Source organism: Somniosus microcephalus, chromosome 2, assembly GCF_052327205.1.
Source record: "Somniosus microcephalus isolate GS21.2 chromosome 2, FLI_Smic_1.0, whole genome shotgun sequence".
NCBI classification, from domain to species: Eukaryota; Metazoa; Chordata; class Chondrichthyes; order Squaliformes; family Somniosidae; genus Somniosus; species Somniosus microcephalus.
This window is the reverse complement of record NC_140988.1, coordinates 372,433,804-372,450,227: the sequence shown is the minus strand read 5'-3', so window position 1 is coordinate 372,450,227 and position 16,424 is coordinate 372,433,804. Positions and strand designations below refer to the sequence as shown.

Genomic DNA, 16,424 nt, shown 5'->3' with positions numbered 1-16,424 from the left:
AATTGAAAGAAGATCCAGTTGTTTCTCGGCAAGCCGTGTGGTAATGAGAGTTTGGGAGTTAAGTACTTCCAAAATAAAGCCTATTATATCCCAAGTTAATTACTGTGCCATGAATGTGCAGCCATTCTGTTTGTTAAAGTGTTATTTAGACCCACTTGTGCCTCAGTAGTCAGTGATTATTCAACAGGTTTCACATTCTGCACGTGTGTGTCTTGGTACCAGCCACAATTATCAACGCGTGCTATTATTTTATTTTGTCTTGGTGTATAAATGGGGCGAGTCACACAACACGGGTCACCATCTCTGATTGGACGTATTCCTGGAGCTTTCATCACGTGACCTGCTGGATCCAACCGCCTTTTTCCCTCGTCTCCAATATTTTTATAAATGAATGAAAGTGGCCAAAGAAAATGGAAAAAAAAATCATTTTCTTTAATGCCTTGTTGACTTTTATCCCAGGTTTGCTCACAGCTGCAATTGGGAATGGGAGCATTGTGGTTATGTTACCAGACTAGCAATCCAGGGACAGACTTAGATTAAACAATCGGTGAGACATGAGTTCAAATCCCACCACATGGCAGCTGGGGAATTTAAATTCAGTCACGTCAATAAATCTGGAATAAAAAGCTACCATCAGTAATCATGACCACGAAACAATTGGATTGCGCTAAAATCCCACCTTGTTCACTAATGTCCTTTAGGGAAGGAAATCTGCTGTCCTTACCCGGTCTGACCTTTAAGTGCCCTCTGAAATGGCCGAGCAAGTCGTGCAGTTGTACCAAACCGCTACTGTGGGAGCATCTTCACCTCACGGACTGCAGCGGTTCAAGAAGGCGGCTCACCACCACCTTCGCAAGGGCAATTAGGGATGGGCAATAAATGCTGTCCTTGCCAGCGAAGCCCACATCCCATGAACAAATAACAAAAATTCCAGGAGATTAAATTCCTGGAGACTCCGGTACATCCCGCAGAGTTGGACACCCAACACACGACTCTGCCTCAGTACATGCCAAGTGTTGTCTTGTTTCCCCCACTCAATTCTTCACCCCCAGCCCCTCCCCACTAGTATTTGTTTTTCGACCAATTCACAACTTTGTTGTTTAATTGTGTTTGGAGGAGTTCCTTGACGTGGCCTGGGACTTTGAAAGTGCCACTGGTGTTTTAGTGACTGAATAAGCCCAATCCAGGTTTTACTGACTGGGGGATTTGGCAATTTAGTTACTGGAACTTTGGGGATCACATGACAGAATTCCACCAACTTATAATTCCATCCACTGTAACTTTCAGAAGGGAATTGGGTAAATGCTTGAAAAGGAAAAATTTGCTGGGCTACGGGGAAAGAGAGGGAGAGTGGGGTTAATTGGATAGTGCATTCAAAGAGCTGGCAGAGGCACGATGGGCTGAATGGCCTCCTTCTGTGCTGTATGATCTTGACCAGTCCCTGAGAGGACATTACCAGTTACAGCGAGAGTTAGTGATTAGTTTAGATTGTCATGTGTTGGGAGTTGGAGAGCAATTGGCCAGAGGTTTTTCCTGAATTGGCCATGTTTCTTTGTCTGTTTCCAGAGATAGCGTAACTGGTAGGTGGGACAGCAGCATGTGCGGCCCTACTGCCTACTGGATGGGGTGAGCTTAATGGGCCTGATAGTCTTCATCTACTTTTGTATATCTTTTTGTATGTTTGTATGTGCAGACTGGGGAATCAATCTAGGTCCCTCCTAGTGTGTGGCTCAAAGAATTCATCCAGTCAGTAATTGAGCCCAGGGACAATCAGAACTCATCTCTTCCCCTTTCTGTTCCCTTCAATGATCCGTGCACAAATCAGGAGACATACAGTAAGTTTGTTCATTTTCAATCCACGTTTATTTTCAGATGTTAAACTTCTCACATTTCAGTTATTGAAACATGACTTATAATATACGAAATGTGATCTCCTGGGAGAGGCGAAAAACCAGACATAAAAACCCAGGCCAATTTGGGAAAAAAATCTGGGAAATTCCTCTCCGACCCCCTTAGGCGATCGAAACTAGTTCAGGAGATCATTATGGTCCAAATATTCTGAGACAATTACTTTCTCACTTCAACTCTGCTAACATCAATTGAACACAATCCCCGGGAGCCTGATCTTCAACAATCTCCAGTCTAGTTCTGTAGCAGCAGTCACAAACCCAATATTCAGCGATGACGAGAAACTGGTTGGCAGGTTGTCTAGAGTTCCCATTTCTGTCATTCCAGGTTGAATGAAAACTGTCCCCAATCTTTTCTTTAAAGTGTTAACTGTGACATCGTTTAATTTGCTGGGAACATCCGTTCCTAAACATTGACAGGCCGAATTGGGGGTGGAACGTGGATCTAATTACCGGGATGCATCGGCACAATTTGCCTGAGGAAAATCTCTTACGGCGTGACCTTCCCTGTTAAGACATTTTGTTAAGACGTCCTAACTTTGAAGGGCAAACCCACTTGTTTTTCCCCTCCCTCCCCGGCTCCCGTGCCGTGTTAACTTTTAGCACACCCCAGAACCCAGTTTGTTGACACCCAAAGACAACCCAGAACGAGGAAAAGACATACCAACACTCCCCACTAGACCCAAGAGACAACCAGGTGGGTGGCAAATGCCGCGTCACTTGAAGAATGAAGAGGAGCTTACAAGGGAGCAGCTGACACGGGAACAGCTGACAAGGGAGCTGTGATCTTCATTCAGGCATTCTGCACACACAGCTGGTGACTAACCAAGTAGTACTGAGGACGAGGAAGGTGGAGGTACTTGTATGGGAACAGAGGCTTAAATGACCAGGACAGACACAATAAAGTGAGCATTACCCATTAGTGCCGCACTGCTGGTATACCCTAATCTGACGGGCATTCCATCTCAACTGCCAGGCCATCAATCAGAAGCTGGCAGGACCCAAATCCAGATCCTGACGGTTCAGCTTACTGTTTGGATCTGGCGCTGGCACCCGTGAATAACACCCACTTTGATCTATTTTTCCTGGGAGCCGGAGAATCTGTTCACTTGCAGGTACGGTCCACCGTTCTCACCCTGAGTACCAGTTGGACAGTGCCCAGCAGTGTGTGGAGGATGTCAGAATGAAAAATTCCCTAAAAAAGGTAGGGTCCTCTATACTCTAAAAATGACTTGGATTTCTCCCGTGGGCTCCTGAAATCAAAGTGTGTATTCAACACCCGGGTATCCCTGAAGCACGGTTTGTGAGGTAACTAAAGGGTTAACCAGAACCACCACCTGCTGCAATTTCCTGGAGCATCCTGGAGATCAGGCAACCCTGAGCAACAGAATCCAGAAACAAAAGCACGAAAGACTATCGGGCCTCCGCCCCGACAGCCTGAGGTCCTCCAGCAGATTGGTGATTATCCGGTGATGCGAGCAAGTCGATCGACCTGGTAAACCCCCCAAGTCCTGAAGTGTTCTGGACTACCTCAGTGTGGATCATCCACTAGTTAGGGTGGACTACAGAGCAGCTGAGTGTGCCGACTGTTGTGTTGTCCGCCCCGGGCCAAATGTGGCACCAAGAGTGTCACCCCGTCATTCAAGCACCAATGGGAAGCAACGCGTCATCTTGACAGAGGGAAGGAGGGTCCCACCCTGTTTATTGACTTACCGGACCCTTGTCATATTGTCTGTCTGCAGACGCACTAACTTACCCTGCACCGAGTCTGAAAGTGGAAATGTCCTATTATACCGTTCACACCCCAAGCCTGTTGAAGTGCCAAGTGAAATCACTGGCCGAGAAGACCATTCATCCTGTGGATACATTACTGGCAGAGTGATGGTCATCCAGAAGGCTCAACTGGAGAAATATCCCCAACAGTTGAGCCTTCTGGATGACGATCACTCGCTCTCAGTGTGGATGGTAGAAGACCTGCCAGTATGCCCACTAGTAGATGGTTCCTCTGATGGTCAAATCAAACATCCAGAGTGATCCACTTCCACAGGGAAGTACTGGAAATAGCCCACCCACACAACTCTGAGGTGGGCTATCCAGGCATGATCACTGCTGGGGGAGGTGGAGCTGGACAGGGTCTCGAAGGTTACTTGTTGCGAACTACCTGCATTCCAGGTCCTAATCTGGAATGACGGGCTAGCAAGATACAAAGGACATCGTGCTCCGGATAAAGCCTTGACTAGGCTGGTGGAGGTGAATGGATTGGTGGTGGCGAGTGGATGGTGGTGCTGAATGGATTGGTGATGGTGAGTGCGTTGGTGATGGTTAGTGGCTAGGTGGTGAGTGCACTGATGTTGGCGAGTGGAAGGGGCCTATAGATGGGGTGGGCTAAGCTTCAAAGTGAGCAGTGCCCCCTCACCCTTGTGTGTCAACTCGGGAATGCCTGAAGGTTCTGCTACAGCAGATCCTCCACTTGCTCGCCAAAGAAGCCCTCGGCACCAATGGGCATCTGCAGAACCTGAAGGATCCCCAAGGTGTGAGGACAACCTCAGTGGTGATGCAAGATCCACTGGACGATAGATCCTGCTCCTACATTGAGAGCACCCACACAGTCTGCTGCTGCAGCAGATGCTCTCTGAAGGTGGTCCTCTCTGGCAGGGTTTGCCCCCTCAACTCACCTGCTGGTCAGTGAAGCCAGCCCCAGTGGATATGATGGCAGGGAATTCGGGATATGCGCCAAACCCTGCAGGAAGGTCCGCCAGACTCACATGTCCCACCATTTGGATTCTGGGGGGTGGAACAGGACTAGTTTCCTGGGCAGTTCCCTTCCTTCTGAGGCTTTCACGACTGAGGTTTGCCAGCTGTACCAGCGAACCTTAAGTTGTGAGGCAGGGTGGCGGGGCTGTCTACCTTGGCCATAACTGGAGCGCGCCTATCAAATCCGCCCAAACCGCCTTGGAAATTGGGAGGGGAAATCCAACAAAGGTCGATGCCTGAGGCCTTTGCAAGACCCCAGGTAAAGACTCAACCCCCACAAGTGATGGGACTTCCAGAACTCACAGTTTCAGACTCGAAGTCACCCTTGTTTTGAATACATGGAAAAGCCTCAACGCACGGAGGCCGTGGTCGACTCGGGCTCCCAGTTTGGTTTCTGGAGTGCACGCACCCTCCCTGGGAGTGCCTCTCGAGTGTAGTAGGGAGCGGCTGAAGGTGGGTCCACAGTGGTGGGTGGGAGCCACAGATCTATAAATAGAGATCTGCGGCTGCACTCACCAAAGTGGACATCACCCGCAGCATAGGTGACCCTGTGTAGGGTCGAGTCCACCGAGGGTGGTGCCCCCAAATGAGCTGGCGCCAACTGGAGACCAATGTCCCGGGGCTGCGTTGGTGTCACCAGAGGGGACGGATGCCTCTAGTGAAGGACACACCAACTGTAGCTGGTGGCGCTTGGGGGAACCAGCCTGATTCTGGCCCCAGTAGGAACGGACACCTCCGAACCAGCTGGTGCCAGAGGAGGACTCTTCCTCTATCCTGGGAGGCCTCGGTACAAGTGGTACCGGGGTTTCACCCGATGTTGTTGACTGGGATGGATTGGCTTTAACCAGCTCGTCCCATTCCACATCATCGCGGCAACAACCGGAGCGTCCACCCTTGAGACTTTCCTGTTCAGTCCCAACAGTTGGACCACCGGTCGACATCGGTCGGAGAGGACTGTATGGACTGGGCCCTATCCAGTGCCAGTGCAGTTAACCCCGAGCAATGCCGAACTGAGCCTGGAGTTGGAGCAGGGTTGGTGCTTGATGCCAATGCGGGGACCTGAGTGCTGGACGTGAAGGTCCAGCCCAGGGGAGAACTAGGGAGGAGGGAGAGAGGCGTGGGAAATCTTTTAAAATTGGAAAGAAACGTGCCAGAAGGGAAAGAGTTGGTTTAACACCATCTCCAATCATTGGCTGCACATTTAAATGGATCTGTTATTGGCCGTCAATTAAAGAAATTAAAAGATGTACAGTTAATACTAAAGAAATGGATGGGACACAGAGGGATGGGCGTGAGGGGTATTTCAGTGTTGCTGTTTCCTCCTTTGTAGTATCTCTGCTGGCATTGATGTGATTTTGGTCAGGACGTGTGATCCAGTTGTCTTTGTGGTTTTGTTACTGACAACTTTAGTCTGTTGGTAGTTTGATGAAACCGTCCATTTCCTCTCACTTATCCTGACACCAACCGTGTACCTGTGGCAGAAGAAGAAATGACAAAAATCACTGGATTGCAACAAGGACGACGACGGCAGTTTATCGCGCCCCTTGTATAATAAAACATATAACCTGAAAAAGGATTTATCAAATTCCCTTTAAAAAGTCAACACCTGGGCCAGCGTCGAGCTGTGAGGGCAGGTACCAAGCTCGGTCAAGGCAGCTCCAGTGGCATTACTGGCCAGGAGTACATTCTTCGAGTCTTAACCCTGCGCTCTCAGTACTGGTGAACACTTTGAGAAACTGATTATTCAGTTGTTCACTCTCCCTGTCAGCCTCTCTTATTTAGACCCGTTCATTCAACACCAATCAACGGTTTCAAGAGGGACACTCTTGACCTTCTTAAATGGTCGGGCTGAGCTGTACCACAGACTATCCCCGTGTCCAGGACAAGTTGATCAGAACAACCAGCATGTACTGACCTGCTTCCAGTTTCCAGGATTCGAGCCTTTATATCTGCACGGATTTTGCTGTAACTCACTCGGACTTTCACGGGGAATGATACAAGCAGGGACTACAGCTCCAAACACAGTTAGTCACAGTAAGTAAATAGTTGTCTACATTTACAGAGCAGGGAGTGAGCATTAAACTCCAGGACTGGGAGGAGCTGGTCAGTCAGGAGCTGAGAGTGGGGCTCAGTAACCATCAGTAACCAGGCTCCGGGACCCAGGCTACCTATGAGCAACACTATGGAAAAACTACCAATAACAAACTGAACTATTCCACCCGACTGTGCATCAATATTACAGTATCTGATAAACTTCATATTGCTCATTATGGCTTTCACTAATAATACAAGATAAACAGGTTAAGACATAGAAACATAGAAGATAGGAGCAGGAGTAGGCCATTCGGCCCCTCGAGCCTGCTCCGCCATTTAATGAGATCATGGCTGATCATCCAAATTCAGTACACTGTCCCTGCTTTCTCCCCATATCCCTTGATTCCTTTAGCCTTAAGAAATATATCTAACTCCTTCTTGAATATATTTAATGAATTGGCCTCAACTGCCTTTAGTAGTAGAGAATTCCACAGGTTCACCACTCTCTGGGTGAAGAAATTCCTCCTCATCTCTGTCCTAAATGGCTTACCCCTTATCCTTAGACTGTGACCCCTGGTTCTGGACTCCCCCGCCATCGGGAACATTCTTCCTGCATCTAGTCTGTCTAGTCCTGTTAGAATATTATAAGTTTCAATGAGATCCCCTCTCATTCTTCTAAACTCCAGCGAATATAAGCCCAATCGACCCAATCTCTCCTCATACGTCATTCCTGCCATCCCAGAAAGACAAACCTGTCATAGTTCACAGACTTCTGTCCACGCTGCTGGTTGATGATGTTTCAATTGTTCGTGTTGTCTTCACAGAGCAAAGCTGTTCAGATGTTCGAGCCGACCGCATTCAGTCCTAGACAGAAAAGCCAGTTAATCAGAGTCAGCTGCCTCACATTTATCTAGTTTACAAAGCTATTGTGATGTCTCATCTCAGTGTGATGCGAAGTGTGAGGGTGAGGCTTACTCTGCGATGTCACGGTTTGACCCGTCCAATTAAAGGGGCCTTACCTTGCTCCCATATTTGGTAAAAACCTTTGGGCTTAAGTTACACTGACTTGTTTCACTAGAAAGCAATAACAGGTTTCCATGTGGGTACGAGCCAGACCACAGGGTGTGTGGGCGATGGGCAGTGATGGCATTGTTTGCCTTCTACCAATTGTGTTAAGGAATTGCATATATTTAAAGCAACAGGAGTAGGCCATTCAGCCCCTCCAGCATTCAATTAGACCATGGCTGCTCTGCACCTCAAATCCATTTACCTGTCTTTCATCGATATCCCTTGATCAACTTAGGAACAGGAGGAGGCCATTCAGCCCCTCGAGTCTGTTCTGCCATTCAATTCAAGCATAGCTGACCTGTATGTTAACTCCATTTACCCGCATTGGTTCCACATCCCTTAAAACTCTTGCCTAACAAAAATCTACCAATCTCATTTTTGAAGTTTTCAATTGACCCCCAGCCTCAATAGATATGGGGGGAGAGTTCCACAATTCCGCTAGCCCTTGGGAGAAGAAGTGCTTCCTGACATCACATCCCTGACCAGGCTAACTCTAATTTTAAGCTCATGCCCCTTTGTTCTGGATTTCCCCGCCAGAGGAAATAGTTTTTATCAATCTACCCTACCATCCCTTTGAACATCTTAAACACCGCAATTATATCACCGTTTAATATTCTGTACTTGAGGGAATACAAGCCCAGTCTCTGCAACCTGTGCTCATAATTTAACCCTCTGGAAGTCCACACATACAAGATCCAGAGACACTCCCTTGTCCATGTTACTGACCTCCTCCGAAAGGTTATTAGATCAGTCAGACAAGACCGGCCCTTCACAAATCAATGCTGACTCTCATTGACTACCTATGAGCAATGGCATGGGAGGTCTACAAATGATAAGTGGTTATATAGAAACATAGAAACATAGAAGATAGGAGCAGGAGGAGGCCATTCAGCCCCTCGAGCCTGCTCCGCCATTCAATGAGATCATGGCTGATCATCCAAACTCAGTACCCTGTCCCTGCTTTCTCCCCATAGCCCTTGATCCCTTTAGCCTTAAGAAATATATGTAACACCTTCTTGAATATATTTAATGAATTGGCCTCAACTGCCTTCTGTGGTAGAGAAGTCCACAGGTTCACCACTCTCTGGGTGAAGAAATTCCTCCTCATCTCAGTCATAAATGGCTTACCCTGTACCTTTAGACTGTGACCCCTGGTTCTGGACTCCCCGACCATCGGGAACATCCTTCCTGCATCTAGTCTGTCTCGTCCTGTTAGAATTTTATAAGTTTCAATGCGATCCCCTCTCATTCTTCTAAACTCCAGCGAGTATAAGCCCAATCGACCCAATCTCTCCTCATACATCATTCCTGCCATCCCAGGTATCAGTCTGGTGAATCTTCGCTGCACTCCCTCCATGGCCAGAACATCCTTCCTCAGATAAGGCGACCAAAACTGCACACAATACTCAAGGTGTGGTCTCAACGAGGCCCTGTACAACTGCAGCAAGACATCCTTGTTCCTGTACTTGAACCCTCTCGCTATGAAGGCCAAAATACCATTTGCCTTCTTAACCGCCTGCTGCACCTGCATGCTTACCTTCAGTGACTGGTGCACAAGGACACCCAGGTCTCCTTGCACTTCCCCTTCTCCCAATCTATTGCCGTTCAGATAATAATCTGCCTTCCTGTTTCTGCCACCAATGTGGATAACCTCGCATTTATCCACATTATACTGCATCTGCCATGCATCTGACCAATCACCCAACCTGTCCAATTCATACTGGAGTTTCTCGGCATCCTCCTCACAGCACACATGCCCACTCGGCTTTGTGTCATCTGCAAACTTGGAGATATTACATCTAGTTCCCTCATCTAGATCATTTATATATATTGTGAATAGCTGGGGTCCTAGGACCGATCCCTGCGATACCCCACTAGTCACTGCCTGCCACTCGGAAAAAGACCCGTTTATTCCAACTCTTTGCTTCCTGTCTGCCAACCAGTTCTCTATCCAAGTCAGTACCTTGCCCCCAATCCCATGTGCCTTAACTTTACATGCTTATCTCTTACGCGGGACCTTATCGAAAGCCTTCTGAAAGTCCAAATACACCACATCCACTGGTTCTCCTTTATCTATTTTATCTATTTTACCAGTTACATCCTCAAAAAATTCCAGTAGATTAGTCAAGCACTTGGAAAACAGTGACAGGATCGGAAAAAGTCAACATGGATTTACCCTGGCGACTAACCTCCTCCTTGGCTGTAGCCCTCCTCTCCTCTACCGTAGCCATCCTCTCCTCTACGGTAGCCACCCTTACCACAGAGGCAGCAATCATATCCACGTAGGTAGCCATCCTGTCCGTGTTCATGCGTTCATGCGCCACTGACTCCACAAAGGCTCTGCTCATGGTCGCTATGGGCTCCTCCATTCGCTCCACACTCGCAGCGACCCTGGAGACAAAACTTGCCAGAGACTCCTGCAACTGTGCATGTAGTTCCATCACCTCTGATTTTATGGATGGACCCAGAGGCAGAGGGTCGACATGCAGCTGAGCCGAGCTGGCAGAGTCCTGCGCCCTCCGACTAGGACTCTCCACTACTGTCCCTGTCTCCACATTCTGCTGATGCTCACTTGTGAGCTGTGATACACCAGGTGACAGCACTACTCTATGTCCTGAAGGTCCCCGCGAGGTGTGAATATCTGCGCTGGTGCTGGGTGCGCTTATTTCTGCTGACGCTGCGCTCTCAGATGTTGCAGATTCCTCTGAGGAGTCTGGAATCTCAGGCTCTTCCTCCTGCACAGTGGGGACGGGGGCTCTCGATGGTCCTGTGGGGGAGGAATGGAAAGAGTTAGAGATGTGATGCCAAGGCTACATGCACATTGCATTTTGCAGATGATCATAAGTCCATATGATGTAGCTTCAGAATCATTATCAGCGACTCATGCAATGCCAATGAGAGAGATGGAAAACTATTCTGTCACCAGCTTGTGTGGGTGCACCTGTCTGTCCTCCCCCAACTTCCACCTCTGTATCATCCCCGACAATCTCCAGGACGGCTACCTCCCAGGGGGTGAGCTGGGCTAATGAGGGTGGCCCTCCTCCTGTCCTGGCTCGCTCTCTCCTGTTATGAGCTCTCTCTTCCTGCAATGGAGACAAGTGGAGGTTGAGTGAGAATGAGGCAGTGAGTGTAGAGATTGCATAGCATTGATACTTAGAAGGAGACAAAGATGGAGTGAGGTTGCAAGACCAAGGGCCCTCCCTGTGTGTTGTCAGTTGTGTTCAAAGCATCAGAGTGATAGGGAGTGTGAGGGCTGCATGGTGGAATAGTTATGTGAATGTGAGCATAGAGAGAGAGGGAATGGCTAAGAGTGCATGGATGTGAGTGTCAAGTGGGATGTGGAGGAAGAGATCGCTAAAGCTGAGTGCTGGTGAGGAAAGGCAATGGGGATAAGATTGAGGGTGATGGAAACTTCATACTTACTTTTCCAGTGCGATGAAGGTCATGGAATCTTCTCCTGTACTGCATCCAGGTGCGCCGTGTGAGCCCCAAGGAGTTGACTTCCCCAGCCACCTGTAGCCACACAGCCTTGGTCTGACTGGGAGGCCTCTTCCTCCCTGAAGAAGGGAACAGGCCCTTCCTGTTGGCCCTAGCCCCATCCAACAATGCCTGCAGTGATGCCTCATCAAATTTAGGAGATGATCTTGGCCTCCCGCTGGCCATTGTTCCTGCAGGTTCCTGTGCCATCAAATGCCAAAAGGTTGGCAGCCTGCAGAAGAAGCAAGGCTTGTTGCAGACCTTAAATGATGACGTCACTAAGTGAGTGGGCAGAAATTTGGCAGATGGAATATAATGTTGGAAAGTGTGAGGTTATGCACTTTGGCAGAAAAAAATCAAAGAGCAAGTTATTATCTAAATGGAGAGAAACTGCAAAGTGCTACAGTACAAAGGGATCTGGTGGTCCTGGTGCATGAAACACAGAAGGTTAGTATGCAGATACAGCAGGTGATCAGGAAGGCCAATGGAATCTTGGCTTTTATTGCAAGGGGGATGGAGTATAAAAACAGGGAAGTCTTGCTTCAGTTATACAGGGTACTGGTGAGGCCACACCTGGAATATTGCGTACAGTTTTGGTTTCCATATTTAAGAAAAGATATACTTGCTCTCGAGGCAGTTCAGAGAAGGTTCACTCGGTTGATTCTGAAGATGAGGGGTTGACTTATGAGGAAAGATTGAGTACTCTACACTTTGGAATTCAGAAGAATGAGAGGTGATCTTATCGAAACATATAAGATTGTGAGGGGGCTTGATCGGGTGGATGCGAGGAGGATGTTTCCATTGATGGGTGAGACTAGAACTAAGGGGCATAATCTTAGAATAAGGGGCTGCTGTTTCAAAACTGAGATGAGGAGAAACTTCTTCACTCAGAGGGTAGTAAATCTATGGAATTTGCTACCTCAGAGAGCTGTGGAAGCTGCAACATTAAATAAATTTAAAACGGAGATAGACAGTTTCCGAGCTGATAAAGGAATTAGGGGTTACGGGGAGCGGGCAGGGAAGTGGACGTGAGTCTCGGTTCGGATCAGCCATGATCCTATTGAATGGCGGAGCAGGCCCGAGGGGCCGTATGGCCTACTCCTGCTCCTACTTCTTATGTTCTTATGTCATATTATGCGACTTTCTAACTGGAAATACGCATTTGCGAAGGGTTCCCACATGTTGGAAATCAATTGGCCAATTGAGTTAAAATTGCATCAATCTCACACACCCATTTAGATTCGTGTGGGAAACACGAAATTCGGGGAACCCGACAATTCCCCGCACCTGAGTTAAAATCGACCCCATCTAGTTTATTCAGGCTCGAAAAAATCAATATATTATGCAGATAAAACTTGGAAAAGTAAACTTACACAAGTATAAGGGAAAATGTGATCAGACAATTCACTTACCTCTCCAGCTCTCCAAAACTTCAAAGTAACTGCCTCCTGACAAAAATATGTACTAACTGCTGGAGAAACTGGTTATAATCAGGGTGATAAAAAAGCACATTTAATACTTTAACAAAGAAAACACATTGGGCTAGATTTTTGGGGAGCCGTCAGGCGGGGTTTCAGGCGTGTGGGGGGGGGAAATCCCGAATTTGGGGGTCCCGACACCATCCCGCCCAAAATCCCGCCCCATGTAAGTTTCAGGGGCGGCGGGTACCCGCTCCGCACTGGGACCCGCCGAAACCAGGCGGGAAGGGATTAGTGCCAATTAACTGCCTGTTAACAGGTAGTTAACAGGCAGTTTTTAGCCTAATCCCTATTTTAAGGGGTTTCGTGTGGGATTCCCGATGGCTCCAAACCACGCCAGGTAGAGGAGGTGGGCCGTCGGGTTGAAGGAGTTGCAGGGGTCGCGATGCCGGCGCTCAGGTGAGTGATGGGTGCATGAGTGCAAAGGTAAGTGTGTTTGCTGTGTCTAAAGTGTGTAAAGAACTTTTACTTACCTGTAGTTACCTTAGCAGCCTTTCTTGCTGTAGCCATCGGGAGCGCATCGCTCAGCCAGAACTGAAAACTGAACGACTGCGATCTGTCAAAAGTGACAGCCTTCAGCTTTGAGTGCCGGTGGGAGTTCTAACTTAGTCTGTGCAGAATGACTCAGCTTAGAACTTAGAGTGTCAGTGTTTTACAGCTTCAAACAGCTGTGAAACGCTGATATTTCATCTGTCAAGAACTCTTGACAGATGAAATTTCAGTCTGTGACATCACCTGTTGCCGGGTGGCCCTTAATTGGCCTGCTGAGCCCGCTGGGTGGGCTCAACAAAGTCAATCAAGGGAAAATCGCGCGGATTGGCCGGACGTCGAAGTAGGCGGGTCAAAAACCCGAAAGGGGAAGTCCCGCCTTCTTCTCGACAGGTTCGGCAAAATCTACCCCATTCAATTTACTTGGTGGGTTTTTCACAAGATGTTTAGGCGTCCACTCCTCATCCGAGTCACTAGAAACATACACACGGGGTTGGCGCCCACTGCTAGGTCTTGACATGAACGCTGGTTTTGGTATATTCAATCCTGTGAAAATTAAAATATTCCACTCATCTACAGCTGATAACAGCCTGTATTTAAATTGACTTAACTTACTGACGAAAGGCATCTGTTGAATCAAACCATTTTAGAATAATATCAGGTAAGAGCCGCACGGAGGCTTTCCTTTCATCAATGGCATCTGGATTTAAATCCAGCACAGATTGATCAGACGAAAAGGTGCTTTTATGTTATGCTGGGGAGCTGGGAGCACAGCACTCAGACCCATGCCCTCTAAGAGTCTTGTTCTCCCAGTATTTGTTTATGCCACTGCTCCCTATTGGACCCATTGGAGAGTCCAAAGGAAGGAAATTTACATTTGTGACAGCTGACGGTCACTCTCAGTTCCGAGGGAAAGGAAGGTCCTTGATGGCATCTGAGATGTAGAGCTTTCCTCCCTTATTCCAATATTTACTGTTTTTATTCTTCATTTAGTTTTAATGACAATCATTTCGTAGTTTTGCACAAAGAGCGTGTATTGTCACAATAGGAGGTGTTCTGATAGTCAGGTGAGATCAGGATCAGCCGTGCTGTCCCGCACATCACACAACGATCAACACTCAGACAGGATTTTTTCAAGGCAATTAAATTAATATTCTAGCAAAATACTGCGAATGCTGGAAATCCGAAATAACAACAGAAAACGCTGGAAAAATTCAGCAGGCCAGGGAGCATCCGTGGAGAGAGAAAAAGAGTTAATGTTTCAGGTCGAAGACCCTTCGTCAGAACTGGAAAAATGCATGAAATAGAATAGATTTTAAAGCAAGTTAGGGGCTGGGAAAAGGGGGAGGGAATGAAAGAACAAAAGGGAAGGTCAGTGATAGGATAGAAAGCAGGAGAGATTAAGAGACATTGAGAGACATTAAGAGATATTCAAGGCGAGAGGAGGTGGTAATGGGACAGGTTAAGGAACAAAGGATGGCTCTAGTTGGAGTGTGAATTGCGCTGGCAGAATGAAGCACAGCTGCCATGTGGGAGGGAAAAAAGTATATATATATATATATGTGATAGGGGCCGAGGTTATGATCTGAAATTGTTGAACTCTATGTTGAGTCCAGAGGGCTGTAAAGTGCCTAATCGAAAGATGAGGTGCTGTTCCTCGAGCTTACGCTGAGCTTCCGTGGAACAATGCAAGAGACCAAGGACGGTGAGGTCCGAGTGGGAATGGAGCGGTGAATTAAAGTGACAGGCGACCGGAAGCTCGGGGTCCCCCTTACGGACTGAACGGAGGTGTTCCGCAAAGCGGTCACCCAATCTGCGTTTGGTCTCTCCAATGTAGAGGAGACCACATCGTGAGCAGCGAATACAGTATACTAGATTGCAAGAATTACAAGTAAATCACTGTTTCACCTGGAAGGGGTGTTTGGGGCCCTGGACAGTGGGAAGGGGGGAGGTATAAGGGCATGTGTTGCATCTCCTGCGCTTGCACGGGAAGGTGCCGGGCAAAGGGGAAGGGGTGCTGGGGGTGGTAGAGGAGTGGATTAGGGTGTCGCGGAGGGAGCGGTCCCTACGGAATGTTGAAAGGGGAGGTAAGGGGAAGATGCATTTGGTGGTGGGATCACGCTGGAGGTGGCAGAAATGGCGAAGGATGATCCGTTGAATGTGGGGGCTGGTGAAGTAAAAGGTGAGGACAAGGGGAACCCTATCGTGGTTCCGGGAGGGAGGGGCAGGGGTGAGGGCAGAAGTGCGGGAGATAGAACGGACACGGTCGAGGGCCGTGTCAACCACGCTCGAGGGGAATCGTCGGTTGAGGAAAAAGGAAGACATGTCGGAAGCACTGGTATGGAAAGTGGCATCGTCAGAGCAGATGTGGCAGAGACGGAGAAACTGGGAGAATGAAATAGAGTCCTTACAGGAAGCGGGGTGGGAGGAAGTGTAGTCCAGGTAGCTGTGGGAGTCAGTGGGCTTGTAGTGAATGTTGGTCAATAACCTATCCCCAGAGATGTAGACGGAGAAGTCGAGGAAGGGAAGGGAAGAGTCAGAGATGGACCATGTGAAGGTGAGGGAAGGGTGGAAATTGGAAGCAAATGTGAATGAAATTTTCTAGTTCAGGGCGAGAGCAGGAGATGGCACCGATAAAGTCATAAATTAATATTCAGTGAATCATAGGATGGAGGTGCTGCATTTCCTGATATGCGTTCCTAATCTGTGCCAGCAGCGGTGAGATGGAAAATCCCAGCCAAATATCTAACCACATATGAGGAGAACATCCACTTGGGTGTAATATTGGAAGAACTGTATGCCAGTACGAATCAGGGTGTTCAGGACAGGAAGGAAGAAATGCTGAAAGGAAGAAAATAATTGATTTTGTACAAACCTATTGCAAGCATGGTTTCATTGTTCTGCTGCACTTTCTTACAACGGATGTCTACCCATTCACTTAGCTCTGCCCAATCATCTTTGGAAAGATACACGGCAATGTCTTTAAGCTTCTCGAGAATCTGGAGAAATAAAATGAATGTAATTTCTGATACATCTAGGCATTAAATCTGTAATCTTCATAAACTAGAGCTCTACAAATGTAAGAAATAACAACAGAAAATGCTGGAAATACTCAGCAGGCCAGGCAGCATCCGTGGAGAGAGGAACAGAGTTAACGTTTCAGGTCTGGGACTCTTCATCAGAACTGGAAAAAGCTGGAGATGTAACAGATATTAAG

At 47.9% G+C, this 16,424-nt stretch overlaps 1 long non-coding RNA gene across 1 annotated transcript; it reads right to left on the bottom strand.

Moving 5' to 3' along the window:
- Positions 1-1,840: 1,840 nt before the first annotated feature.
- Positions 1,841-16,200, bottom strand: LOC147123767 (uncharacterized). Its single transcript, XR_015075024.1, has 2 exons — positions 16,083-16,200; positions 1,841-7,559 (listed from the first exon to the last, which is right to left on the bottom strand). It is a non-coding gene; the product is annotated as an uncharacterized LOC147123767 (long non-coding RNA).
- Positions 16,201-16,424: the final 224 nt, after the last annotated feature.